The sequence below is a fragment of the Apodemus sylvaticus genome, chromosome 14 (assembly GCF_947179515.1).
Source record: "Apodemus sylvaticus chromosome 14, mApoSyl1.1, whole genome shotgun sequence".
In the NCBI taxonomy this organism is placed as follows: domain Eukaryota; kingdom Metazoa; phylum Chordata; class Mammalia; order Rodentia; family Muridae; genus Apodemus; species Apodemus sylvaticus.
Window position 1 is genome coordinate 45287150 of NC_067485.1, and position 15449 is coordinate 45302598.

General features: G+C 43.5%; 3 non-coding genes across 3 annotated transcripts; 1 reads left to right on the forward strand and 2 right to left on the reverse strand.

The window, feature by feature from the left end:
- Positions 1–4537: 4537 nt before the first annotated feature.
- Trnaq-uug (transfer RNA glutamine (anticodon UUG)) lies at positions 4538–4609 on the forward strand. Its single transcript has one exon. It is a non-coding gene; the product is annotated as a tRNA-Gln (tRNA).
- A 5589-nt stretch (positions 4610–10198) lies between these two features.
- Positions 10199–10272, reverse strand: Trnat-cgu (transfer RNA threonine (anticodon CGU)). The gene has a single exon. It is a non-coding gene; the product is annotated as a tRNA-Thr (tRNA).
- Positions 10273–14265: 3993 nt separating this feature from the next.
- Trnaa-agc (transfer RNA alanine (anticodon AGC)) lies at positions 14266–14337 on the reverse strand. The gene has a single exon. It is a non-coding gene; the product is annotated as a tRNA-Ala (tRNA).
- Positions 14338–15449: the final 1112 nt, after the last annotated feature.

The following is a 15449-nucleotide window of genomic DNA, read 5'->3' on the forward strand; positions in this document are numbered from 1 at the left end:
TGAGCACTGTGGGGAATTCAATCATACAATCGATACCTGTATGTGGTAAGAGGACTGCAGAGAAATTGCAGTCAGTGAAGAGAGAGAAAGCCAGGCTGTTCTTGAGAGCCTGACTAAAAGCTGTGGGCTGGAGTGGGCAAAGTATAAGATAGATGATTAGAGGGAACTAATGTAGTGAAGCAGGGAATAGAAAAACAGAAAGGAGGGATGGATAACACGTGACATCCCGAGTTAACTGCAAGAGCTCTGCGGTAGGAAGCCGCGGTGGCGGCGGCGGGGGTGAGGGGGGATGAAGAGAGGAATGAAAGATGAACCTCTCCGTTGTGCTGCTGAGAACAGATTGAGAGGCTGCCTTGGGTGGCTTCTGCTGCTAGAGCCGGAACTGTGGACTGGGCAGCACATAAACAACAAATATATACACGGTTCTGGAGGGCGGAAGTCCAAAGTTAAGGCCCAGGCGTAAAATAAGCCTACATTATTCCTAAGGTATTTTTACGGTGCGCATGCGTTGAGACTTCCCATACTTGCTACTTTACCTAGGATTCTTTCCTGGAGCTCAGCTTTTTCTTCGGGCTCCTCCGGCTTCTTCTTAGTTAGATGGGATCTCGTTCTGAAGCCCTGTGGCAGTTTCTTCAACGACTGCAGCAGAAAGACACGTGGAAAAATACTTTTGTAAAGCAATGAAAATAAAAATAAATTAAAAAGTAACCTAATATGGCTAAGCCACTGATCTCCGTGGTCCTGGGAGTCCCACAGAATAAATAAGACACTTGTGGGCTAGAGGTTTCAGTAAAAGTTTATTGTTGTCAAGGCTCTCGTGAAGATTCTAAAAACCTTTATTCTGCCCTAAATCGCTTGCTGTTTTCTGTTTCCCTTTATCGCCTCTTGAGCATCTCTTTGCCACCGTGATAGATTTGTTTACATGTTTGGTTTTATCTTTCTTTACTTTGGAATTGCTTTGTAACATGAAGAGTAAGGACTTGTTATCAGTTCCAGAATATTCTTGCTGTGCATCTTAAAGTTTGCTCACATCTCTCCCCACTCCTTCATGAGCAGGTGACAGAACTCTTCAGTCTCTCCTCCTTTACTTTAATTCTTCTATGATATCCTTTTTTCCTTATCTATTTGGCTTTCAAGATAATTCCTGTCGGCTCTAAACAAAAGATTAACTGAGTCGCTTAAATTTTAAACATGGAGATCACTTAACGGGCTGTATGTGCAAGCCCCTTCACGCGGTGCACGGATAAACACCCTGTAGACATCGCCCATGCTGTGCGCAGAGGACAGACTTACAGGCTCTGCCTTCTTCCTCCTCCACTGAGCTGAGCCAAGTCCTCTTCAAAATTCTGCAACCGCATCATAAACACGTTCTCTTTAAGACTCTATTCTATAGAGTCTCTAATTTATGCTGCAATTTATGATTTGTATATAAAAGAAACAGTACTTTTGTATTCTTCTACAACCTGACTTTTAAAAAAAAATTACACATCTTAAACGTAACCCATAGCGGTCTGCATCACTTTAGGTCGTTCATTTTACTGGCTTTTAACTGACTCTTTTATTACTTTAAGGCAGGGTCTTCCCGTGGAACCCTGGAGTGCCTCAAATTTCCAGTAGTTTTTTTTTTTACTCTGATTCTTCAGCCCCTCAGCTATTGGCCCGAGTCAGCAGGTACCTAGCAGCCTGAGCTGTCTTAGGTACCGTTTCTACTGCTTATGATAAAACATCACAAGCAAAACAACTTGAGGAGGAAAGGGTTCATTTCATCCTAACAGTAACAGTGCATCATTGAGGGAAGTCAGAGCAGGGACTGGAGACAGGAACTTAAGCAAATGCCTTTAAAATGCTGTTCACTAGCTTGTTCAACATGTTTTCTTATAGAACCCAGGACCACATGCCCAGAGGTGGTACCACCCACAATGGCCTGGACCCACTCGCATCCATCACCAATCAATAACAGGGACCAGAGGGTCTGAAAGGTGGCTAAGTGATTAAGAACACTAACGACCCTTCCAGATAACTCAGGTTCAGTTCCTAGCAATTCCACGGTATCTCACAACCTCTGTAAATCCAGTTCCAGGGGAAAAGAAAGAAAGAAAGAAAGAAAGAAAGAAAGAAAGAAAGAAAGAAAGAAAGAAAGAAAGAAAGAAAGAAAGAAAGAAAGAAGGAAGGAAGGAAGGAAGGAAGGAAAGAAAGAAAGAAAGAAAGAAAGAAAGAAAGAAAGAAAGAAAGAAAGAAAGAAAGAAAGAAAGAAAGAAAGAAAGAAAGAAAGAAAGAAAAAGAAAATGCACCACAGTCTTGTCTACATGCTAATCTTAGGGGGTTGTTTTCTCAGCTCAGGGTCTCTCCTTCCAAAACATCTGTAGCTTGTGTCAGGTTGGCATAAAACTAGCCACCACAGTTGAACCCTTGCTAACTTGACAGGCAAACATATCACCATTAAACGGTAATCTTTCCTTTCTTGTTGTCTCCAAGATGCCATATTCACAGCAACATCGCAATATAGAACATATTTTATATTTTAAAAGTTACATAGTTTTGTAAGAATTAAAACACTTTAAAAGTTCAGTCTCTTTAAAATATTCAAAGTCTTTGTAAAATTCCAAAGTACCTTTAACGTCTGGCTCCTGTAAAATCAAAAATAAGTTTTTTTTAAAAAAGTATTATTCCAAGAGAGAAAACCAGAGCATGGTTAAGTATCGCTGTAGACAGAATCCATTCTACCCTTAACTGATCTGATTCTCAAATTGCCCCTAATTTATTCAGTGGAAGCCTATTCACCCTGCTTAGAATTTTAAGGCTACTCACACATCCAATGCAATCTCTCTCTCTCTCTCTCTCTCTCTCTCTCTCTCTCTCTCTCTCTCTCTCTCTCGTGTGTGTGTGTGTGTGTGTGTGTGTGTGTGTTCACTTGTTGTTGGGTATTGAACCCAGGGCCTCATATATGTCAGGACCCCCAGCACAGTACTATAAATTTAGGGTACATTTCACTGACTTAAAAAACTTCTGGCCATTTCAACATGTGGACCTTCCCATGAAAGTGCAGGGAAATGAAGGTCTTGCACACGTCCGACAAGCAAGCACTCGACCACTTACCTGCATTGTCAGACCTACTGTGGATCTCCATTGTCAGTTAAGCAAGCTGGGTATTACCATGTGTTACGTAGAATCTTTTCTGACTCTTTGGTATTTCAATGTCTGGTAGGCGCTGAATAAAACTAAATGGCAAAATGGTAGTAACCTCTTAATTTCTTCTTTAAATAATTTCAATTTCTGGGATTAATCTTGCCATGAATAATTCTGATATTGTGAACAAAAGTAAAAGTTTCTTTAAAAATATTATTTTCTCGACAGTTGAACTTCTGATTTATATTTATTCAGTATACTGAAAAAGGCGTATACTCTTCAATTGGAGGCTCTGATATGGTGTCCCTGGTGCTGTTTGCTACATAAAGCAGAGGCAAGCTGGCCACCCGCATTCCTGCAAAATGTGATCTCTTGCGAAAAGTCTTAATAGAAACATATTTCATTGCACTCAAACTAGTTTGCCCCGTCACATTTTCTTAGTTAAAGTGAAAGAAAACACTCTGGTCTACAAACACAAGGTCTAATGTTATAAACTCATGGACTCATTCTCAGCAATTGACTTGCAAAATCCAAGGAAAACAACCCATGCCCTCGTGGCATTGGTAGGTTCGAGTAATTCTGAATTTCCCTCTCATTTCCATGACATGGGATCATAAGAATGCTTCTGTCGTTTATTGGGCAGAAGACAGCACAATATGGTATCGTCTCCCCGTTTCTCTTTTGAATCATGGAAAAGCTCAGTCTCGCTTCAAACTCAAGATCTTCCTGCCTCAGCTTCCAAGTGCTTGGGCTACAGGCATGCACTAGCGTGCACAGCTATTATTTCTTAATACTCTTGTTTGCTTTGTTGTTTCATTTGTTTGTTTGGAGGTTTTGGTTCTGGAGTTTCAGGTGGTAGGGAGCCGCCTGATTTGGGGGCTAGAAACTGAACTTGGATCCTCTGAAAGAGCTGCCAGTATTCTTAACTGTTGACCATCTCTCCAGCACAGGGAGATTATTGTTATATTCATAGTCAAATCACACGCTAGAATGATATTTATGAGTATTAAATTAAGTGTCAAAATTTCTCAACAGAGGGGCCTTTTCCATAGCTTTAGTAGAGGTCACTCTAAGTACAGTGTGGTTTTGTAAAATTTGAATAAGTATATTATAATGCAAATCACCTGAGACTCGCCAGGAAATCTTTGTTCCAGATTTATCCCCATACATCACACTTGGCTGTAGCTAATTCTGTGTTGGTGTCTGTCTACCCTTTCTCTTACATCGGCCCTAAATTTTGTAAGAGAAAGATGAGTTTCTCTCTGGTTAATTAATCAACCTCTCTCATTAATTAATGTGTTACCTTCCCCGCCTCACCCCCCCCCCCAAAAATCCTTGTCATAACTGAAGCTTGACCTTACAGTTCATAGAAAGTTCCATAACTCTGGTTACATATTCACTATCTTTTGTCGGTCCCATGGTGTAATGGTTAGCACTCTGGACTTTGAATCCAGCAATCTGAGTTCAAATCTCGGTGGGACCTTCAAAGGCTCTTTTATAAAGGACCTTTTATAATTTCCAGCCTGAGGTCTAAACGTGGAAAAACTTGTTCTTCTACTCTACGTGACATTTGACTCTCAAAACAGACACAGAGGGCAAAAATTCCTTCCCAGGTGGAGAAGTCCTAACAGCTGTAGGAAAACCTTCTTTTTCAGTGTGCCCAGCTTCCTCAAGTTTCTCTTTGTCTTTTTCCTGTCCCCAAGCAATAAATAAATAAATAAATAAATAAATAATCTACACACACACACACACACACGCTGGAGCCAGGGCAGGAGCTGCGATGCCTGTGCAAGTTTCACACCCCGCCCTGAAACTTAACCTCTTCCGGGTTCCCCAGCTGAAGAGATTGCAGCCACAGCATCCCTCAACAAAGAGCTCTCCTGAAGAGACAACCTGAACTTTCAATGTAAACTAGGAATGGGCTGAGAGAGCTTCCGGGGGAGGGGAGTGTGGAAGAATTCTCTCAGCAGGATAAGAACTAAATTAGGAAGAAGCAAATATCTCCTGGGTGTTTATGCTTTAGTTTATTTTGGTTTGTTTTCTTTCTTTTTTTTTTTTTTTTTTTTTTTTGAGACAAGTTTTTCTGTAGGCTACTCTGGCCTCCATTTCCCAAATTCTAAGATTACAAGCAATGAGCCATCACGTTTGCAAACTTTAAACCTGGTGATCTGTTTTCACGTGCTCTTCTTTTATGTTTTAATTTTTTTCATACACAACAGGAAAGCAAGTTGAGTCCTATTTCAGAGTCCAATCGCCCATTAATCCATAAATACTACATTATCTGGTATTATGAGTTACACAGAGAAACTGTAACAAATTGTTTGCTAACCTCGTAAAAATAAATCACCAGGATTCCTGTCATGGTTGAACTTACTTTGTGTGGTGTGCTAAGATATCACTTTCACTGAAGGAGGAAATGACCTTCTCCTCATGCTGCTGCCTTACTGGAGGCCCGTCTTCACTTCAGATGAGCTGTCCCTCAGAGAACTTTTTCTGAATCCTAATAACACCCTACCCCCACATAACTCCAGGCACTCTTGCAGCCAATGCAGTCGGCCTATGGCTTTCTGAGGGACCCCCAGCACGGCTTTCCTACCTAACAAAGCTACTCTTCAGATTCCAAAGGCCGAACATCTCCCTGGAGCTCTATGAAATGAGAGAAACAGAAGGGTCCATTTTCAAAGTTAAAAATAATTTACCCTTGTGATTCTTACAATAATATCCATCAAGTGGCCACTGTCCTAATTTCAAATCTAACAACTCAGACTTTATCAAAAAGCCTCCAAAGTAATGTGATAGAAAAGCCCTGACTTTATGGGGTCACACACAGGGATGCTTCTCTCTCTGATTCGTGTGCCCAAGGGTTTCCTATTCCTTTGGGAAGCCGAGAGACTCCCTTGAGAACAAAATGGGAACAGCATGGTTACAAGGATGCCATCTTGGCCAAACTTTAATTAGGCTTCTCTGAGCCCTCTTCTCAACTAGGTCTAATCATCTTCAGCCAAATTTCAATAAGAATCTGGCTAAACCGGTTCAGGCCCAAGTGCTGTTGATATCTAAGCAGGCCTCTCTTTCTCTCACCTTGGTATGGACTCAAAATCATCTTGGGGATTTTCCGTCTAATAGCCCTTATCCTCCCATTGGCTGTGAATTCTCAGCTGCTCCTGTTATATTGGGCTCTAAGTTAAATCTCTCTCTCTCTCTCTCTCTCTCTCTCTCTCATTGCAGTACCCTTGAATGCAGCCTTCTTGCTTGTTTGACATTATTTGGTATGAATTTTGATATTTTGCTCAAAGAAACCCAGCTTAGGATTTAGGATGTAATCAGCTTTTCAAAGATGTCAGAAACAGCTGTCTAGACAAATTATTGGTAGCTAATTTCCTGAAAAAATGAAAACAGAGCTTCACACTTGCCCTAAACAACAAAGAGGATGACTCAGTAATAAAATAAAGATAAAGGATCTTACGATCATCTCCATATAAGCAAGAAAAAATCACTCGATGGAATTCATTGTCTGTCTTAGTTTGGGTTTCCATTGCTGTGAAGAGACACCATGACCAAGGCAACCCTTATAAAGGTAAACATTTAATTGGGGCTGGCTTACGGGTTCAGAGGTTTAGTCCATTATCATCATAGCAGGAAATATGGCAGCATGCAGACAGACATGGTGCTGGAGAAGAAGCTGAGAGTTCTGCATCTTGATTCAATGACAAGGAGAGACTGGCATTCTCAGGCAGCCAGGAGGAAGCTCTCTTCAGAAATGGGTAGAGCCTGAACATAGGAGGAGACCTCCAAAGCCCACCCCCACATTTCTCCAACAAGGCCACCCTACTCCAACAAGGCCATACCTCCTAACAGTACCACTCCCTGTAGGCCAAGCATATTCAAACCACCACAATGCCCTTGCGTGATTAAAAAACAAACCAACAAGCACTTCTCAACAAATTAGAGGAAGCAGAAATGAGCTTCAACACAGTAAAGGCTGTAGATGACACACACTTTGTGAATGTCATACTCAATGAGGAAAGCTTACAAGACTTTTCCCTATGTCAAGGTCAAGACATGAGCTTTCTCTCACCAATTCGTTTTAACATAGTAATGGAAGAAGTATCGGCCTCTAGTAGTCAGGCTAGAGGGAAAAATAATACAAAAAAAAAGAATCCTGTTAGGAAGGAAAGAAAGAAATATTTTTTCTTGCTCAGAAAGAAAGAAAGAAAGAAAGAAAGAAAGAAAGAAAGAAAGAAAGAAAGAAAGAAAGAAAGAAAGAAAGAAAGAAAGAAAGAAAGAAAGAAAGGAAGGAAGGAAGGCAGAAAGAAAGAAAGAAAAACAAATTATCACTCTTTGCTAATTTGATGATTTTACATAGAGAAAACCCAAAAGACTTCACCAAGAAACTGTTTGAACTTATGAACTCATTGAAGGTGAGGAACATGAAATGTGCTTTACTGAGATGGTAGTGTTTCTACATAGTGATACTGTAGTGTCTGAAAAGGTAGGTAAGAAAACTCTGGAAATGAACACATAGCTTCTTAGCAGAGAATTCACCTAGAATGTGCAAGGACCTGGGCTTGGTCAACAAGTCAGTATCAATGAAAAAGAAGGAAGAGAAAGAGGAAGGCAGGGACGGAAGGAGGAAGCGGAAAGAGATGTGAGCCACAGTTCCTGGGCAGAGCCAGTGCCTTCCACTGAATCTTCCTCAAGGCTGAGGAACTGCCTACAACTTCAGTGACTGTGGCTATGCTAAATGCTGCAAGTCCAGTCACGTTATCGTGAGCCACCTTAAGCTCACTTAACAACCATCTATTGCCCTCCTCTCTGCCTGACCTAACAATTTTGTGAGCACTAGGTAGGTACATCATTTGCAAGTTCAAATAGGGCATTAGTTTTCTAACCACGCAAAGAGCTAAACATTCTGTCAGATAGCCCGAGGCCTGCAGTAGAACTTTCCCATTTAACAATCATTTGGTTTTAAATTAAAGTAACAGGCCTGTCTCTCTTGGCTTCAGATAATCATTATATTTTTGGGTTAAGCCAGAGTCTGAAGTCTTATATCCAGGGAAGATTCTCCTAAAAGAAGAGAATTGTTGATGGAAAAACAGTTGTTCAGGGCTGGAGAGATTGTTCAGAGGTTAAAAGCACTTGTCGCCCTTCCAGAGGACACAAGTTTGGCTCCCTGCACCCGAGTCAGGTGACTCACAACTGTCTGTAACTACAGTTCCAAGGGACCTGACACCTCTGACCAAGACACCATCCATCTTTTCCCACAACATGGAAGTGACTGTGTCTCATCCCACTGGTGAGAGATGTACCTCACAATCTCATAAAATCTGGCCAATCAGTGCAAGAGGGGAAGATGCGGAAATAGGAGTTCTTTCCAAGCTATCTTAGATTGAAAAACATTTTTATGATTGTAAACCGTGAAACTGATACTAGTAGAAGAAAACATGGGGAAGACTCCCTGACATTAGTTTTCACAGGCAATGACAGAAGCAGAAACAGGTAAGCGGGATCGCACCGAACACAAAAGCATCTGCACAGCAAAGGAAGCGCCGAGCAAAAAGAAGGCACAGTACACAGAATGCAGAAGAATATTCGGGTGTGGCAGTCTCCTCAGGACTCATGTAAAGACCGAAGAGCTCATGTTTGTACTGTTCCCCACCTCTAAAAAGTCCCTGCAGCCCAACACCATTCTGGGGACCAAGTAGCCAACACTGAACCTGCAGAAGACAAGCCACTTCCCAACCAAACCACAGAGCTAGCAGAAGACCACCTCCACCTTTCCAGACAAACGTGCTGTGTGCAACAAAGTAGGAGGAAATGTGTGCTTGACACGTTCTATGATTGACAGGTTCTGTGATGATTGACATGGTCTGTGATTGATAGGTTCTGTGATGATTGACATGCTCTGTGATTGACAGGTTCTGTGATTGACAGGTTCTGTGATGATTGACAGGTTCTGTGATAATTGACATGGTCTGTGATTGACAGGTTCTGTGATGATTGACACGCTCTGTGATTGACAGATTCTGTGATGATTGACAGGTTCTGTGATGATTGACACGTCCTAGCCTCTTCATCTCATGACGATGTGTGGCTTCGCTGCACTCAGGCTCATCCTCCCCTCGATGCCTAAATCTCTTCAGCAGCTCTCCTGCTGCTGTCCTCTCATCCCTGACACTGGCAGGTACAGGCGGACAGAAGGGGAGGTGCTGACCAAGTCTGCTTGAAGCCTTTGCCTGGTCTCACAGCTATGAGATATCCAGGCGTCATTCACCCTTCAGAAGCAGCACAGCAAAAAACCACTGCCATTTCCTCTGGTGTGTTGGAACTAGGCAAGTGACCTAGGTGTCTACTTCTATAAGAATACATAAGTCTTATAGATAATCCACTTATATAAGACTATATATAAGAATACAGATTTTAAAACAGAAGATGTGTTTTCCCTCCTTGCTGGGTCCAGCTTGGCCTTGATGGGGTGAAAATGACTTGGTTCCTGTCCCTGGAACAGGACCAGCAGGGCGTGGCCTCCACAAAGTCTGCAGCTGCTGTGGGCGGAAAGCTTCTTTGTATAATAATGTACATATTTTTACGTTCTTCCCTCAGGGAATGTCCCATGGTTAATGATAATTAGAAACAGCACCAGTTCTGGAGTGGAGGGTGTGTCTATGTCTTTAGCAAAATGGTAAATGCCAGGATCTTCAGGACAGCCCATAAGGCTGTGGAAAAGAACTCTAAAAACATGAGTTTGAAAATACATAATTTAATACACAAAAATATAAGGATGCAATATGAATTGTATAAGGAGCTTCACAGATCTAAAGGATCAGAGGCAACCACACTAGGAGCCAGCTCGCCTGATAGAAAAACAGGCAGACACAGAGGCAGATCCCTGCATTCAGGACAAAGAGGCAGGCAGATCTCTGTCTGGTCTACCTAACAAGTTCCAGGCCTGCCAGAGCTACCTAGTGAAATCTTGTCCCAAAAATATATAGGAGGGGACACAAGGGGGAGTGTGTTGGATGCTTTAAAAGAGAGGTTAAGAAATCAGCTGGCTTTGTAAAAAGCTCTAGCAAGGCCCCACTGGGACTCGAACCCAGGATCTCCTGTTTACGAGACAGGCGCTTTAGCCAACTAAGCCACGGAGCCACCTGAGAGACCCTCTGAGTTTTGGCCCAAATTGGAGTTGACTAGGTGAGCTGTTAATGTTAAATTACTGTGTACGTGTTGTTTGGATAGGTAGACACTGCGACCAAATGAAAAGACGCCCTTCAGGCCAACAACGCTTGAGTACACTCAGCTGTTTGGAAAACGCACTGAGCGAATCCCCGAAAGCGAAGAAACCGGGACCCGAAAGGATTCCGTGAGATTATTGCTCCGAGACACACTGGTCCTGTTTCCAGGAGCTGAGGTAATTCAGAATCGCCAGTGCCTGGGTGATCATTAAGCGCTAGTCTCAAAACATATCAGTCAGAAATTTTACCCAAATCAATGCATTACTGGCAGGATAAAAGAAAAATCGTACTTTTGAGCATTGAAAAGCAAAACCCAACGCTTTGTTTTCAGAGTTGACTCAATTGCAAAAGGCTGCAAAGCAGGGGGCCTTTCTGTGGCGCTCGCTCCATGCTTCCAAGATGCAAACCCCAGCGTCGATCGCTGTCCTACCCTCTTAGGAAGGCGCTGCGATGAGTAGCAAGATCTGGGTTAGGGTTAGGGTTGGGGTTGGGGTTGGGGTTGGGGTTAGGGTTGGGGTTGGGGTTGGGGTTGGGGTTAGGGTTGGGGTTGGGGTTGGGGTTGGGGAACTACTCTCTTGGAGAAGCTCAATTCTGGGGAAGCTGAATGCAATCTTAGTGTTTTACAGAGGGGTTGGGGAGGGGTTGGTTCCAAGACCCTGCCGGTGCCAAATCAGCGGGCGCGTGAGTATTTGTACAAAATGTGTATTATTAATATTCCACTTTCTGTATAACTTCTGGGTACCTCTGGACTGTCATTAAGCTCTAATTCTTGAATGCAGGTCTATGACTCGTTTTTAGTTCATTTGTACTGGTGGTATGAGATCCAGTTTTATTCTTTGGGAATAATTTAGCTGCTCAAACAGCATCTGAGATAGTTCATTTCAGTTGTCAGCTTGACTGGACTAAGGACCCCAGTGCTTTAGAGAGGAGCATTTTCAAAGAGGGTTGACTAAGGAAAGAAGATCCACCTCCAGTGTGGGTGGATCCACCTCCCCTGGGCTTAGGTTTCACAGTTCCCGCAGGGGAAGGAGCAGAGCAGCTAAAGGCAGACTACCCCTTTCTCCTCCTCCTCAGCTCAAACGTGAGCAGTTTCACATTCTCTTCACCACAGACCCAGCCACCTCTCTGCCAGAATGGCCTGCACTCTTTGAAACAGGCACCAAAGTAAATCTTTTCTGCCTTAACTTGTTTGAGCCAGGTATTTTGTCAGTGATAAGTAAAGTATTTTCCTCAAAATACCTAACAAAAGCATCTTAAGGAACTAAAGTTTACTGTGCCTCACACACAGTTGGAGGGTAGAGTCGGTCAGGACGGGAAATCATGAGGGTAGAAGCTGGGGCCACACTGTAAGTCAGTCAAACAGCAGAGGGAGACAGGTGCTCAAATTCAGCTTGCTTCTCCTTTGTAACTAAGTCCGGAAGAATAAGTGTCCGTAACCACCATGGTGCCGCCGTAGCTGGCATCAGGCGGGCATGGCGACCCCAGCAGAGACTAAAGGCTTATGTCTTGAACTGGGAACGCCCTGTGGCCTTTGAAACCTCAAGGCCCAACTTCAGTGTCCTACCAAGGCCACACCTTTTAAACCTCCCAAACAGCGTCCCCAACTGAGGATCAAGCGTTCGAATGCTTGATTATGGGAGACATCTCATTCAAACCATCACACTGCTTGACAAGATGCATGTGGGAAAAAAATCACATGAAGATGGCAGCACCTCCACAGAGGAGACAACGGCAGGACAAGCAAGGGAGCGGGACAGACACTGTGACACTTTGTTTCTTGCTGAGGAAATGTTGTGGGAATCTTTCAGAAATAAGCACTGTGACACCAAAGAGAGTGGAAAACAGGAGATGTCACTGAGGGACCAAAGCCTGGACAGTCCTGGAAAGCCTCCATCCGGTCAGGTTGGCTTTCCCATTTTAGACTCTAAGATCACAAGGTGAGGTGGACAAGCAAGCAAGATTCTACAGACGTGTGTGGCCATCAGCCCATCGTTTTGGCTGTTTCTCCACATCATTCTGTTCCGGGCAGCAAGTGAAGCCATGCTTGGTCAATACACAGTGCAAGCAGTGCTGGAAGCAAATGCCCAAACAAACAGTAAATCCATAACTAATAATTGGTCATCTGTAACTAACTCTACTTCAGAAGAACAAGTGTCGAGGGGTGGAGATCCGAAGCGGCTGAAAACCGGATGACGTCGAGTGCATTTCTAAGGCAGATGAGCCGGGAGCCTCTCTTAGCTGCTTTCTGTCGTTGTATCAAGGTATTCACGACCAAGGCAACTTACAGAAGAAAGTTTATGTGGAACTTACAGTCTCAGAGGGTTAGAGTCCAGGCTGCCCAGGCTTCACCCGAGGGGAGGTTGCTGAAAGAACTCAGGGTGTCCCAGGGCAGCAAAGGGTTTCATCTCAGACTTCATCCCCACTTCTGCTGCCTCTGATACTTCTTATCAATATAACCTTTTTATTCCAGGAGGAAAAGGAGGAGGAAGAGAAAGAAGAGGAAGAGGAGGAGGAGGAGAAGAGTTTACATTCTTTTGATTACTTCTCTCTGTCGTTGATTTTAAATTATTTCTAGGGATTTCTTGTATGTCTGTAACCATTTTAGTGGCATCCAGGAAAGGAAGAAACTTGCAAACAGACTTCCTGAGGCTGTCCACATAGGAGTTCCCCTTTAGTACCCCCACTAAGGTGAATCTGGGATCTTGACTCCTTTATGAAGAAGGAGGATTTATTAAGAGATATGATAAAAATATAATGCAAGCTCTAGATTAGTGAGAACTTGCTTCAAAATAAAAAGTAAAAAGAGGCCTGGCAATATAGCTAAGAGGTCAGAGATGGAGGGATTGTCTAGCATGCCTAGATTTGATCTCCCGCCTCTCCACCAATAAAACCAATAGCAAAAAACAAAACAAAACAAAACCCAAACCCTGAAACTGAAACTGAGGCTGATGAGTAGAAGTCTTGTATCTGGCAAGTTCTGGCTAGACCATAGAAGAATGATGTAGCTAAACAGAACTGAGGAAAGGGTCGTTGGACTCAGCCTGTGACCTGAAAAGCTGATAAACACTGTGGCTATTCTCGAATTAACTCTTTAAAGTGTTCTTGGATCTTAGTTCCTTAGTATGGTTGCTTTTCTCAGACCTGTACTACCAATCAGTAGTCATTTAACCAGAAGGATTAGTAACCAGCCTAAGACTCACACCCTGCTGTCCTCTTTCCTTAGGGCCAAGTTGCTTCAGCACAAGACCCTGTGATAACTGATTGTTCAAAATGCTGTAGTCAGAGAGAAGGGAGAGCAGGCATGTACTGTTCTCTTCAAGGACTTGACTAATCCATACCCTAACCTGGGAACCCTCCACCAACCCTACACCCCCAGGTTTAAAAGCTCTTGACGGTAACCAAACAGAATGCCAAGGATGCTTGCTCTGGGCTTGGTTGGGGACGGGGTGAAGTGGGGCAGCGGACAGAATAAAGCCACTGGAAAACTTTTCTAAACTCCTTGGATTTGTTGATATCAGTGTTGCAAGTTGGAAGCAGAGGCAAAAGTTGAAAGGAGGAATATCTTCTAGACAAGGCGCCCACAAGACAAAGTCCCTTACAGTAGTGCTACAAAAACCAATCGGTGAATTCAGTGTGGACGGGGAGAGGCAGAAGAACATCACCCCTCTGCATTCAGGGGTGTGGATATGCATCTTCCCTGAGCCTGCACTGGAGCCACAAGAGCGTCTCCAAGCTTGGTGCAAATAACAACTTCTAACACAGCCGGGTGAACTAAACCTGTGCGTTTGCGAACAACAATAACAAATTAGTAGGAACCACCACCTCGCTTTGTGCATAACCTGGAAGCGGACTAAAGAAAGAATTGGAATTCTAAAAATGAACGCGCGCCCTTCCCGCGTGAAAAACCTGGAGATGCTGGGGATCGAACCCAGGACCTCATGCATGCTAAGCATGCGCTCTACCACTGAGCTACATCCCCTCCACTTGGAAGCTGGTGTTTCCTACTCATCTTTATAAAATCCAAGATCCTTTCTAGAAATGTCACTTTTATCAGTTAAAGAAAGGTTAAAAAATTTAAAAAAAAAATTAAAGATCGGTCTTGTCACAAGGGTATTCTGATCAACCTGCACTTTCACAGACACCCCAATAACGGCTGTGAACAGTTTAGAGTCGGAGACCCCAGTTTAAAAAGTGTCCAGGATCCTCTTCCTTCAGGACTAAGGAGAGATCCTTCCAGAAAAGATGGGGAACCTTTTGCCAAGTCTTACCTATAATTATGGAGAGGAAGAAAGCACTCACCTGCCGTTGCAGTCTCCGTCTCCGCATTTCTGTTCCCGAGCTACAAAAGACAATGAACAATGGGATCCTTGGAGGATAGGGTTTTGCAATAAAACCCAGCTCCCCGGTCTCGGCCACGAAGAAGGCTTTAAGAATCAAGATGTTAGACTCCCCCCTCCTCCGATCCTCGCCGCTCCAGGCTTTATCCAAAGGAAGCCAACGAAACCCATAGAACGCGAAATCTCAGACTCTTCAGTGACTCTTGAGGGGAGACAGGGACGCGGTCAGGAGGGCGCTTCCTCGCCGACTCGGCTCCTTTCCTCTGCGGGTTACCTGCTGTACACATAGTGGTCCTTGCAGCTTTGGAAAGTTCCCACTACGGAAGTCAGATCTTATTCCTGCCTGGAGAGTTCAGGAAATTCCTCGTATACACAGAGACCTTTCAGCAAGCTAGGACAATAGGAATACCAGGGAAACTGAGGCAGAACTAAGGATTCAGAAGGAAGAGGATGGTAGGAGAGAAGAGGAGACAAAGTCGAGGCCAGAAAACATTGCTTGACAAGATGCCTGCTCGTCTCCTATTTTATCTTATCAAGAGGGCTGAATTTCAGTGTCAAGAGTATACGTTTTTTGACCAAAAGTGACTGGTCTAAATTAACCACTCTTTCCCGTTTCCTTTTGTAGGTAACTATTTCACTAGGAAGATCATGACCTGGGGGGCAGTTACTACATATCCAAGCTGCCAGTGGTGTCTCTCACATGTAGTCTTAGCATTGGAGGCAAAAACAGAATGATTGCCGTTAGCTTAAAGCA